Source organism: Sciurus vulgaris (assembly GCF_902686455.1).
Source record: "Sciurus vulgaris genome assembly, chromosome: 15".
Taxonomy (NCBI): Eukaryota; Metazoa; Chordata; class Mammalia; order Rodentia; family Sciuridae; genus Sciurus; species Sciurus vulgaris.
The window spans coordinates 69,733,916-69,746,487 of NC_136476.1; the positions used below are offsets into that span (position 1 = coordinate 69,733,916).

The following is a 12,572-nucleotide window of genomic DNA, read 5'->3' on the forward strand; positions in this document are numbered from 1 at the left end:
TTCTCGGTGTTCTATTTCATGTGTTCATTGCGTTCACGGAACAATTATTTGGTGAGCTTCTAACCAGCAAATGTGTGTCCTCGAGCCTCGTGCTGTCCTAGGTACTGGAGAAGGATCAGAGACTCAGACCCAGCCTCCTTTCCCTGCTGGAATTTACAGTAGGACAGAGAGGTGGCGAGGTTATCACAAATACGGTGTTCCTTTTGCCTCCGAGTTAAACATAACCAGTTTTGCACCTTCCTCTTCGATTAATAAACCTCTAGTTATCTCAGTTAGCAGTGGTGGCATCTACTGTTGTTGACGTCTCCATCTTTTATTTGAATATAATTCTCAATACTTCAGTGGGCTCATTAAGAAAGATTCCCCTAGACTGCCTGCCCTCAGGACAATGTTTGCCGTCTCCCTAATATAATTGAACGTTTTGTAATTTTTTTCCTTGCTGTTGTTGAACAAATCACAGTGATATGTTTCCCATTTATTTGAAAACAACCCCAAGAATGATTTTTTCCTAGACTTCTGACATCACCCCTTGAACTTAACAAAGAATGTTATAAACTAAATACTGTGGTTAACAGAATTATACTGTGGCCTCCAATGTCTCTGCCTTCTAGTGAGATACCATTTTAACATACCTTCTCTTTGGTGTGGGAGAAACCTGTGGTTTGAGGAAATAACATTCCACAATTAGGCCCCAAATCAGTCAACTTTAAATTCATAAAAACAGAGGTTTTCCTGAGGGAACCTGGTCTAATCGGGAGCCTTTAAAAGGGACTGTATCTTTACTGAAGTCAAATTCCAAAGGTGGGAGGGTCCATGGAGGGGCAACTTGGCCATGACCTAGGTACAGTCTCTGATTGCTGTGAGTGGTTTTTGGTTTACAGCTTAGGAAGCCACAAGGGCCTCAGGTCTGCAAGGAAATGATTTCTGCCAATCATCTAAGGGAATGTGGAATCCTGTCTTTCGTTAGTGGAACCTCTAGATTAGGATACAACCCACTGAACACCTTGATTTCAGCTCTGTAAGTCACTGGGCAGATAACTCATCTGTATTAGCTAGTGTTCTCCAGAGAAACAGCCAGTGGTACATATAGATGTGTAAGGAGATTGATTATGGGAATTTGCTCATGCTATCATGAAGGCAAGTGGTATGATTCAGTCTGAGTCTGAAGGCCAAGGCAGGGGACATCTGGCATAAGTCCCAGAGTCCAAAGGCCTGAGAACTGGGAGCTCCAGTGTCAGAGGGTGGAAGATGAATGTCCCAACTCAAGAAGTGAGTCCTTTGCCTTCCCCCCGCCATCAGACCCTAGACTGAGTGATGCACACCCACACTGATAATGGAAAACATTGCAAATATCTTCCCCCAAACCATGTCAGGTACACCTAAAAATAGTTGCACCTGTTAGGTAGTTAATAATGGGCTGTGGAATGCATAGCAAAGTGACAGGTTTACTTTAAGTTACTCTTTTAAGTTTTCTTTAACTTACTATCAAGGCCCATGGATAAATAATTTGTAGCAGATAACCTGTAGAAAAACATCCGTACACAAACTTTCAAGATAAACAAAAGTAAAAGGAGCTAATTGGAAGAATACATCAAGAAAGAAGGATTTATGGGACTAACTTTTGACAGAACCCAAAAAGGTCAAGATATAGCTAGGAGTTATGACCCCAAGTGTCTCCTACTATCTCAGAAAGGGGATTCTTTAGTGGCACAAGCACAGTATGGTAACTTCTGACCTGTGCCTGACTCCAGTAACCATATGAACATAGGACTGACTTGGAGATGAAGCCCCTTGAATAGGATGGTCACCATGACAGTTCCAGAGAGGACCAAATGAGGTCAAAAACTCCACTGCCTGATGCGAAGGAGTTGAACACCTGATTGGCGAAGGTTGCCGAAGGAGGACCCCAATTCTCAAGACAAGCATGAAGCAGCAATAAATTTAAAGATGACACAGTTCCCTTTGTCATTCTCTGCTCCATGACGGCCCACTCTCTCCCTTGATGGTGCTCTCTGCTGGAGTCTCACTCTACTTTTATCCTGCTCTCACTTTGCTTCCACTTTATCTTCACTTACAATAAATTTCTCTCGCATGACTTTCAGTGTCTGACTTTAAATTTTCTTTCTTTGGAACATAAGAACGGAGGTTTGGAACTTCAGCTCCCTGCTCTCCTGTGACATGCCCAGTTTTCTGGATATCCTCTAGCTCAATAAGTTGACACTTAAAATTGACTATCCCACCAACCATGTGGTGCTCAGACTTCCAATCTATAGAAATTGTGAGATAATAAATCTGTGTTGTTTGGATCTAGTAAAGTTAGTTGTAGGTTGTTATACAGTGAAAGAAAACTAAAACTAATTGAAGGATGAAAACGGATTGATTGAGATCCCTCTTCACCTGCTTGGGACGTCATCCCCTCTCTGTATCCCTGACACAGTATCCTTTGATCTTCATCTTTCTGGATGTCAGCAGTTGTATCTCCTCCTCCTTAGATTGTGGGCCTGACTTTAACTGCTCCTGATATCACAGTCCTGATCAAGTCTAAAGCTTACATTTAAAAAAAGAAGTTTCTGTTTCTGATCTCCTCTCAGCTAGATCAGAGGGAAGAGAGGCAAGCCAGTTTGTTCAGGCTTCTCTTTAACAACAGATTCTCCCACACGTCCAACTCTAGCATATTTATCAACAATGTGCTCTTCAGAATCTTAACCATTTTCGAAGCTACTTTGATTCTAGTAACAGACCAGTCATCGGCAGGCAGCCCTTAGGAATGCAAGGGGTTACAGAGAAAGAGCTCGGTGGGAAGCATAGAAGAAATAAGATAGGGATTTTCCTCTCCTGAAGAGAAAATCAAGGAAAAGGGAAATTGGAAAGAGTAAGTGGGGAGAAAAAGGAGGTTGGTAAGAATGGGACATGGGATGGTGACCAGGGACATAGCGATGTACTGAAGAGGTCAATCTCTCCTCCATGGAAGGGGTTAACCAATCTCCTACCTCAGGGTAAATAAGAAAGGAGAAAGATCTGTAGTTGAGCCAACTTTGGAAAGATGTTAGAATCAGCATGTGGGTTGTATATTTATGTGAGAATTTTTGTTTATGTTAGGATATTTTCAAGTGAAGAATGAAAAAATTGTGATATCTAACTCCACCTCCCAAATTTTCCTGTATTTTGGCTCTTGATCATGGGAAATTTTCTACAATGATAATCTCTAGGAAGTGCCATACAAACTATTAGAACTCACCAGAAAAGAAGAGAGAACTGTGTGATTCCATATATCAATGCTTATTTATTCATTCATTTAATCAGTCATTATTCAACCAACAAGTATTTTTTGAACATCCACTATGTGCCAGGAGCTGTGCCAGGCATTGAGGATATAATAATAAAAATATTAAAATGTAATTCTTATGGGGAGATAAGGACTCAGGGGAGGAGACAAGCATTGTTCAGATAAGGGCACAACTAATGTAAACTTCTGACTGTGATAAGGGCTGTGAATAAAAGATAGATGGCACTATGACCTCCAACCACCTGAACATAGCCTTAAAAATTAGGAAATAGGCCCAAAGAAGTACTTATGAATTGCTATCTCAGACATGAACCAGCATTAACAAGATAGCAGCTCAGAGAGGAGAAACCATATGCAAAGGCTGATATGTCCTTCTAACCTTAATCTCTACGAAGAAGCCAACCGAGACTTCTCAGCAACACAGAGGCCCACGTCCCAGCCTGCCCCTTCCTTCTCCGTCCTCCATGGGTACCACTGGTCTCCCTTCTCTTCAAAACACCAGTGTTCCTTGGAGAACACGCATTCCTATTCCACATGCACAACACTGCCTGCGTTCTCCTGGCTGGGGCACCTGCCATTTGTAGCCCCTCCCATTTCACTCACATCCACTGTAATAAGGGTGAGTAATGAAGTAAAATTCAAGGAGTAGAGTGTAAAACAGGTAGGGCTCTCCGAGGAGACACAACAAAATCGGAAAATTAGATAGGATGTTCAAAGTAACTGTCAAAAAGAATTTCTTTAAAGAAGATTTTTAAATTTTTATTTGTTCTTTGTAGTTATACTTGACAGTAGAATGTCTTTTGACATATTGTACATACATGGAGTATGACTTCCCGCTCTTGTGGTTGTACATAATGTGGAGTTTCACTGGTCACATATTCATATATGAATATAGGAAAGTGATGTCCAATTTATTCCAGTGTCTTTCCTCTTCCTATTCCCTGCCCTTGCCCTCACTCGCCTTTCTCTAATCCAAAGTACTTCTATTACTCACACTGCAGAGTAATGAAGTAATGATTGCTAAGTGGTATGAAAAAATAGTCTATGAATCAATTTGAGTACTAGCTAGGCAAATACATTTGTAAGTATTTGATTGAAATGTAAAATTATGGCACAAGCAAATGTAAACTTATTTCTATAAACAAAGAAAGAATTGTGGAAAACAATAAAAAACAATAAAACAATAATTAAATAAAAAAATTAATGGATAAACCCAAATCAAAAAGACAGGTTAAATATATTAAGGAAATTTATTCTTTCAAACAGAGAACTTAGTGGCTTATGAATAAAGGAAAAAGTGATTTAATTTCAGCAATAAAACACATTGAATAACCTCCAATCCAATTTCTTCATTCTGTTTCAAGATGGGAAACCCAACCAAATACCATCGTTCATTGCAGAGCAGGGAGCAGAGGTGGTCTCTACATCTGTCCATCATCAAGCTGTGCATTTGCAGTATAAAGAAATATGATACCGAGGCGTGTAAACCAGCGGGATCGGCGGCGGCAGCCACAGGAGCGCCGTGGCGCCCAGAATAGCGACCCGGAGGGAGCGCGAGGTGACGCTGGCTATGGGAACCCTGTGACAGCGTGAGAGGTACTCAATTTTGACAAGTTTGCATCATGCATGAATATAAGCTAGTCGTTCTTGGCTCAGGGGGGGTTGGAAAGTCTGCTCTGACTGTACAATTTGTTCAAGGAATTTTTGTTGAAAATATGATCCTACAATAGAAGATTCTTATAGAAAGCAAGTTGAAGTAGATGCACAACAGTGTATGCTTAAAATCTTGGATACTGCAGGAACGGAACAATTTACAGCAATGAGGGATTTGTATATGAAAAATGGACAAGGCTTTGCTTTAGTTTATTCCATCACAGCACAGTCCACCTGTAATGATTTACAAGATCTGAGAGAACAAATTCTTCGAGTTAAAGACACTGATGATGTTCCCATGATTCTGGTTGGTAATAAGTGTGACTTGGAAGATGAAAGAGTTGTAGGAAAGGAACAAGGTCAAAATCTAGCAAGACAGTGGAACAACTGTGCATTCTTAGAATCTTCTGCAAAATAAAAAATAAATGTTAATGAGATCTTTTATGATCTAGTGCGGCAAATTAACAGAAAAACTCCAGTGCCTGGGAAGGCCTGCAAAAAGTCATCATGTCAGCTGCTTTAATATACTAAATGCATTGTAGCTCTGAGCCAGGTCTGAAGAACTGTTTCCCAATTCAACAGTGCCAGCATTCCAACTTTGTTAAACCTACCAACATCTTAAATGGACTTTCCTGTGGTGGTACCCTTTAAGAGGCGAATGAAAGCTACTATATCAGTTTGCACCTTCTAATCACTTTTCAGTATCACAAGAGAGATTTTTACTTATATAATGGTCCTAGAGTATGCAGCTGGTAAAACCAGAAGCTACATCCAGTATTACTGCTAAGAGACATTCTTCATCCACCAATGTTGTACATGTATGAAAATGGTGTACTGTGTACTTTAACACGCCCCATACTTTGTATTGGAGAGTACAATAATGTAAATCCTGAAAGCACCACTATTTTAGCATAATAAAAAAGAAAGTCCAAAGAGCTCCTATATAGACTACTCCAGATAACTTTGCTTCTTTGATACTTGTAGTTTATTGTAATTTTTTTAAATCCAAGGTCATTATCATTGTATTGTACAAATAAGCGCTTTGATTAACACAGCTATATAGTTTTTTTAATTTTTCCCAAAAACCTGTGGAGACAGTGATCTTGTCTTTAAAATATAGTCCTTTCAGTATGATGTCTTAGATTTAAAGATGTTCGTTGCCTTTAATATCTGTTGGGAAGGAAATGTCCAGACTTTTCAAATCTCCTTATTATGTGTTTCCTTTTTTTGTTTACATAGGGAACAATGTTTGTAGTTGTGTGTACAGTGGGGGTCTACAACAAGAAGTGTATATTTTCAAACAATTTTTTAATGATTTAACAATTTTTGTAAATCATTTTCAGGCTTCTGCAGCTGTAGATTCTCACTGTGAATCCCTTGCTTGCTCATGCATAAGTGTATTTGCAATACCAAATATACAGGTTTAGTATTTTTGCCTCTTAGTGATTGTTTCACATGTGTAACGTTTTGGTTGAGATGTTAAATGGTGGACGAGTACTGTGGATGTGAATGTGGGAAGTAATTTTAATCATGTATAGTTGGTCACAAGGCCTAATTTGCAGTAACTATTGCTGTTTTATTTAACAATGCCTTGTTGCTTTGTATGCATTAACGTTTGGGTGTAAAGATTGTGTGTCTATCCAACAGGGAGCCACAGTATTTAAATTGACCAACCTAATGTTGCAACTACTTTGAGGAGGCCAAATGTAAACTAAAAGCCTTAATTAAAGTGGTGCAATTTTGTATAACTTAGCATCAGTAGTTCAATAAATTTGGATGGCCATGCAAAAAAAAAAGAAAAAGAAAAAGAAAAAAGAAAAAGAAAAAAAGAAATATGATACCTATTTCATCTTTTCAGGGTAAGAGTTTCATATTTCAGATAAAAATGAAAAGAGTGAGAAATCCCATCAACGAAGATTTCCACAATCCAATGCCCCGAGGTGTCATCCCCAGGATGCTGGCAACTCGAGGCTCTCTTGGGCTGAGAGGCCCTGAGGAGGGCCGGGGGTGGGGTGTGGCGGTGTGGGGGGGGCGTTTCTCGGTATCTAATTGCTACTGGGACATTGGGATTTCCGCTCTGTTCCCGGTTGCTTCTCGCCTCTGTGTGCAGAACGCTGCTATCCAGCACTGTAAGCAGGGCGAATGTGCTCTGCAGAGCCAGATTGTCACTGGGGCATGGTGACCAGGTCCTGGAAAAGGCAGGGCACCTCGCTGGGGTGCGCCACCGTAGTCGCCCAAGAGCAGGCTCGGGGCACCTAGGTCCTACTTTTCAGGGCAGCAGGACCCTTAAGTCCACCAACTGCCAGGAGAGCCAGGTCCACTGCCAGGCGGTGGGCTGCGTGCCGCCCGAGGCCCCCGCAGAAGAACAACACCCCCCCACCCCCGCCACCCCCGCCAAATCTCACTCAGACCAGATTCCAGCTTGCCCACGTGAAAAGTGGCAGGAGAGGCAGCAACACACGGGGTTCTGACCCGAGATGTCTGCAACGCTTGGAGAGGACCACCGAGCCTAGGGGATATCCTCACAGCGTCCCTGGCCGGTGGTCCTCACGGGCAAACTGATTTGGATCCTCCTGCCCTTGAGGAGCAGAACCTAAGAGGGAGAAACAGCACGAAGTGTGGGCCTCATTTCCAAGGTCACTCCCCTCAACCCGATTCGGGGGCTCCCTTCACCAACATCAGCACGCTGGACCCAGTCGGGGGTCCCTTTCCAGATCCTGTGGGAGCTGGTATCTGGCCCAGGATGCCCTCCTCTTAGCCCTTGAAGGCTTTAAGCGATTCTCACCAGGGTCAGTGTGGGCCATTCCGGAGCTGGGCCGTCATCCTGTCTCCCCAAACCCCAGCCCAGAAACCTCCCTCATCTGTGTAAGGTCCGATGCCGGTGACCAGACAGGAGTCAGAACAAAAGCGGCTGAACAAGGCTTTGTCGGGGTTTGGCTCTCTGGCAAGGTGGAGGGCGGGAATCAGCCCCTGGCTCCAGCTGGCCTGGGATCTTTATAGTACTGAATTGGTGGGGCCAGGCTTAAGGCTTTAGTGTCCACCTGGGATTGGCTGGGGACTCCCTTGATTGACCGGTGGTTGCAAGACACCTCTAGGGTTTATCTGCCGGTGTCTGATTGGTTGTTCTTTGGCGCGGGGGCGCCTGATGCCCCGCCCCCATTCAGCTGCTCAGACCTCCCTAAGGATCTGTAGTGATGCTCTGCCCTGGGAGGCTCGAGCGTGTCCTTTCTCTCTTTTGCACTGGGATGTTGTCCTCCAGTCTTGTCCTCAAGGTGGCCATTGTCTCTGAGGAGCTGAGGAGGGAGCCACAGGGCTTTTCTGCCCCTGTGCCTGGAGCCCTTGGCCTCCTGACTCTGCTGGTGTTGGCTGTGCAGAGTGGAGGTCATTGGGGAGGGATCCCTGGCCTGCTCTGGAAGTTGGGGGCAGAGCTGATAGGCTGGTAAGATATTAATGGGGGATACACCCGACCCCACTGCATCCCTCTCTGATTGCCCACAACCCCTGGGCCAGCCTCTCCGGTGACTTTTGATGTTCCTGAGTGCCTGGCACACTCCTTCCCATCCAGACCCAGAGGATGGACTGACCACAGAGAATCCGACCTTCACCTGGGGTTTCCACCTTCATCTGATGGTGGAACCTGGATCCTGTCTGGCCCCCACACCCACAGACCCTGTCCCAGGCCACGCAGCAATCTCCCCAAACCATCAGCACACAAAAGGGTCCAAAACCCTAACTGGCCTCCTCCGAGGGCCAGGGGAATCCCCTGTTTCTCTGTCTTTCATAGGGACAGGGACCCTGCTCTTCCAAGGACTGATTTCCCACAGAACAAATGCCTTTAGAATCCCTGCAGGAGGGGAAGTGTCCTCACTGAGTTCTCGTGGCCAGGCCTCCTGACACTTGGAGCACCTTCCATTTCCTCCATGTCTGCCACCTGGGCCACCTTCTGACCCCTCCAGGAATCCAGCAGAATGACCAGGTGGGCAGAGGGGATGGACTTTTATAAGTCCACAGGGTCCCTCTGGGTTTTCCCAGGATCCCCCACCACACCCAAGGGGGACCACACCCCAGGAAGGAAAAGCACTGGATTCCATTGGGAGGGGCTTGTGCGTGGTGCCTTCTTGCTTGGTTCCTGCAACTCCTCCTCTTCTCATTGCTGTGCATTTTTCCCAAGTGGCAGAAGCCAGGAGAAACGTGTTCTCTGCTGTGTGCTTATTTCACAGAGAATGCAGTGCTTTCTTGTTGTGTGCTGAGGAGATGTTCTTTTGGTGTTGAGCATTTCTAATGTCTCCATGTCTGGGTATGTGTGCTCTCTGCCTGGGGCTAGCCGATGTCACGTGTCAGGGGACCCGGGAACTCTTCCCGACCCTGATGTTCAGGCAGGAGGTAAATGCAACATTTGAGATGAGGAGTCTCTGAAGCAGAGAGGTGATGGAGCTATTACAGGTGCTAGCCAGAAGTGAAAGGACCGTTCCTGAGCCGACGGCCGGGGCCTCCAGCAGCAGGGCCAGGTAGTGGCTGCTCGGACTGTTTCACAATGCGCAGCTGGGCAGGAGAAAGCAGAAATCATTTCCGGGGGAGCTACAGTGGCTAAAGATGGGGAGGCAGGAGCAGGTGAGGCCGGCCAAGCCTCGGGGCAGGAGGGTCCTCCGTAAAGAGAGGGTTCTGCTGCTTCTTGGTGGTTGGTTCTAAGGCAGAACGCCCCGCCGCCCCGCGGTCCTCAGCGACACACAGGAGAAGAATGTGGAGCACATTTGCCTCTCTTCTGGGTGGAAATTGAAGCTATCAGAACACATTCTCTCATCTCTTTCCTCCCTTCATGCCCTGGCCTCTGACTTAATTTAGGACCTCACCAAGTTCATCTCTTACTACAGTCTGCGTGCCCCGCCTCCAGTTCTGCTCTGTTGGCGGGAATGCAGCCCTTGACATTGGGAAAGGAAAACACGCGGTTATGTTCCAAATTAATGCCAATTGCCGAACCAGGCAGGGGACACTGGGCCAGAGGGCTGCAGTGTGCACAAGTCCTCTCCCTACCACTGTCCACTTTGGATTTCCTGGCAGAGCCCGCACACCCTCTTTTCTCTTCTCTGCAACACACGAGTACAGTGGGTTCCCAGCACTGGGTGTTTGAACTCAGGATCTTTGCGATTCTAGGATGGTGGGAAGGAAATGTGCATTTGGTAGCAACAGTTCAGTGCTGCACTTTGGCGTTTGGTCTTTCCCAGGGCCAGTGATATGCAGTAGGACACTCTGGAGATGGAGTGTGGTGCCGGGAGCCCCAGCTTCAGCAGCCGTGGAACTCGGGGGAAACGGCCGTCGCCCTACAGTGCACTGCGTTGCCACTGTGGCTTGAAGGGCGCTACTCAATACATTATGTGAGTTCTTCAACACTCCCGTATAAAATAGGCTTCAGGTAGATGACGGTGCCGGCTCTAGGCTAACTGGAGTGCTCTAGGGGGTCAAGGCAGGCCACGCTGAGCTCTGATTCGGCAGGCTAGGTGGGCTGCTGCCTCTCTGCTGTCCTGGGAAGCTCCATCCTGGCAAGTCAGGACCAGAGATCTGGCATCTTGTGGTGTCTGGCACTCAGGTGTGGCCGGCGCTACCCCACCCACCCCCATCCTGGGCTCGCCCACTGCCATCTGTGCTGCCACAAGCCCACCAAGTGGTTCTGATGCAGGCTCAGCTGTAGGTGCTGAGGAAGGTCGTCCGGGCTGGTGCGGATGGGAAAGGTGTGGCATTTAGGGCAAGTGGCATCCTAAGACATCCTGCATAGGGTCTCCAGGTAGATCAGAGTTTTCATTCATTTTCCTTCTAACTGCAAAGTGAAAGAATTCCTGTGTGTGTACACTGGTTTAGGACGGTTTGGGGAGATTTTCCAGCCAACTTCCTGTGTGCACACATTTTGTCCCGACAGTGTCCTACCCAGGGTGGAAATCAAGAAATAAATCCGAGCGGGGAACAGAAGCTTGTCCATCCTTGTTGTGGCTGGAGCATTACCAATGACCATGTTTTCTTTTCACTCCTCATATTGGACGGGGAAATAGCTGTACACCTTGATAAATCGAAGTCAAAGCTGTTCAGAAAAGCTGGAAGAACAAGGAAGCAGATACGGATGCAAGCTCAGCTCTTCTTCGCCGGGTTCTTGATCGCTGCTTGGATCGTGGAGGATGTCGGCCTCTCGCTTCTCCACTCTTCCATAGCGGACTCTGCCCGTGATGCTCCAGCAGGCGCACGGGATGAAGCAAGAATGACAATGCTGCGCAGGGATTTCCTTTGTGACAATCTGGGAGCTGCCATGCCAAAATGGGCCGTTTAGGTACAAGGCCAGGGCACGAGCTTCGAGGCAGGTCTGTGTCTGCCTTTTGCCTACAACAGTGCCTGACAGATAGCAGGAACCCGAAGTTTGAGGATGAGTGAAAAGACTGAAAAATCGAGGACGTACCTTGCAAGTGGAAGGTAAGCGACAGAAGCAGGAGCGTCCTGCCTGAAATTTGCTCTGGCTTGCGCTCCCTCCACCAAACCCAGTGGAAGGCAGAGAGCAAAGGAGCCCGAGGACCCAGCGGTGCACGTTGACCTCCCAGGCACAGTGCAGAGTGGAGATGGTTGGAAAGCCAGTCTGGAGAGACAGGGAGAAGATGCCCTGCTGGGCCGTTCTTAGAAGCCCTCAGCTGTCAAGTGCAGCCGGGTGTCGAGTGATTTGGACCTAATAAGTGATGTTGAAGATATTCAGTAGGTGACTGCAAGATATTAACTATAAGAATACATTTACTGATTCCTGGGCTACCTTGGAGATGTCAGTGAGACCACTTTCGAATCAGACAGTCCTGAGTCCTACTGTGGCTCTACCACTTACTACCTCTTAGACGCTCTTATGTCATTTCAGTTCTTTCAACCGCAGTTTCCTCACCTGTCAAATGGGAGTCATGTTACCACAGTGAGAGCTGTTACAGGATTAAGTGAAGTGATAAGTGAAGATACATCCAAGTGGCCACCACACCGCGTACCCATATTATGAAAGGGGGAACAGAGAAACTCTATGTGCTGTCCCTTTATTATAAAAGAATCATGTTCTATTCTAGGTGAGAGATTGCAGCTCTGGTGAGCAAAAAACTAGGACACGTTGCAATCTATGTGGTGTTCTGGTAAAATATGGCTTTGGTCCTCATTGGGGAGCCTTAGAAGTTTTATTTGAAGTGAAGATTGTGTATTAATTTATACCTATGGAATCCTTGTAGGATGTTTCCAAATGTGTCTGTAAGATAATGGCTCTAAATGGTTTATGACTCTTAAAATTTAATATACTAACGTACCTCAGGGTAATGAAAAAAGATCAGATTTTTAAATGGTTTATTGAAAACTGTTCACAATATTCACATTGCACATTTGAAACATGCACAGTAATTACACCTGCAGCCCCAGGTATATATCACTAGACCCTCACAACACGGGGCATCCCGGTCACATGAATGAAAGGAGCATAATGAAGTTGAGCACAGAGAAAGGCTGTCTGGGCTTCATTCAAGTTCAGCCCCAGACACACACACATGGTGATCTGCAGAGGCCCACTGGAGAAGAGAGACCAAGTCTTAGAACCCCACTGTCCTCTGAGGAATGGACAAGAAGACGGTTGCCCAGC

The 12,572-nt window shown here is 46.0% G+C and overlaps 1 pseudogene across 1 annotated transcript; it reads left to right on the plus strand.

Moving 5' to 3' along the window:
- The first annotated feature begins 4,819 nt into the window (after positions 1-4,819).
- Positions 4,820-6,649, plus strand: LOC306645475 (ras-related protein Rap-1b-like; annotated as a pseudogene). Its single transcript has one exon. The product of its transcript is annotated as a ras-related protein Rap-1b-like (transcript).
- The last annotated feature ends 5,923 nt before the right edge of the window (positions 6,650-12,572 follow it).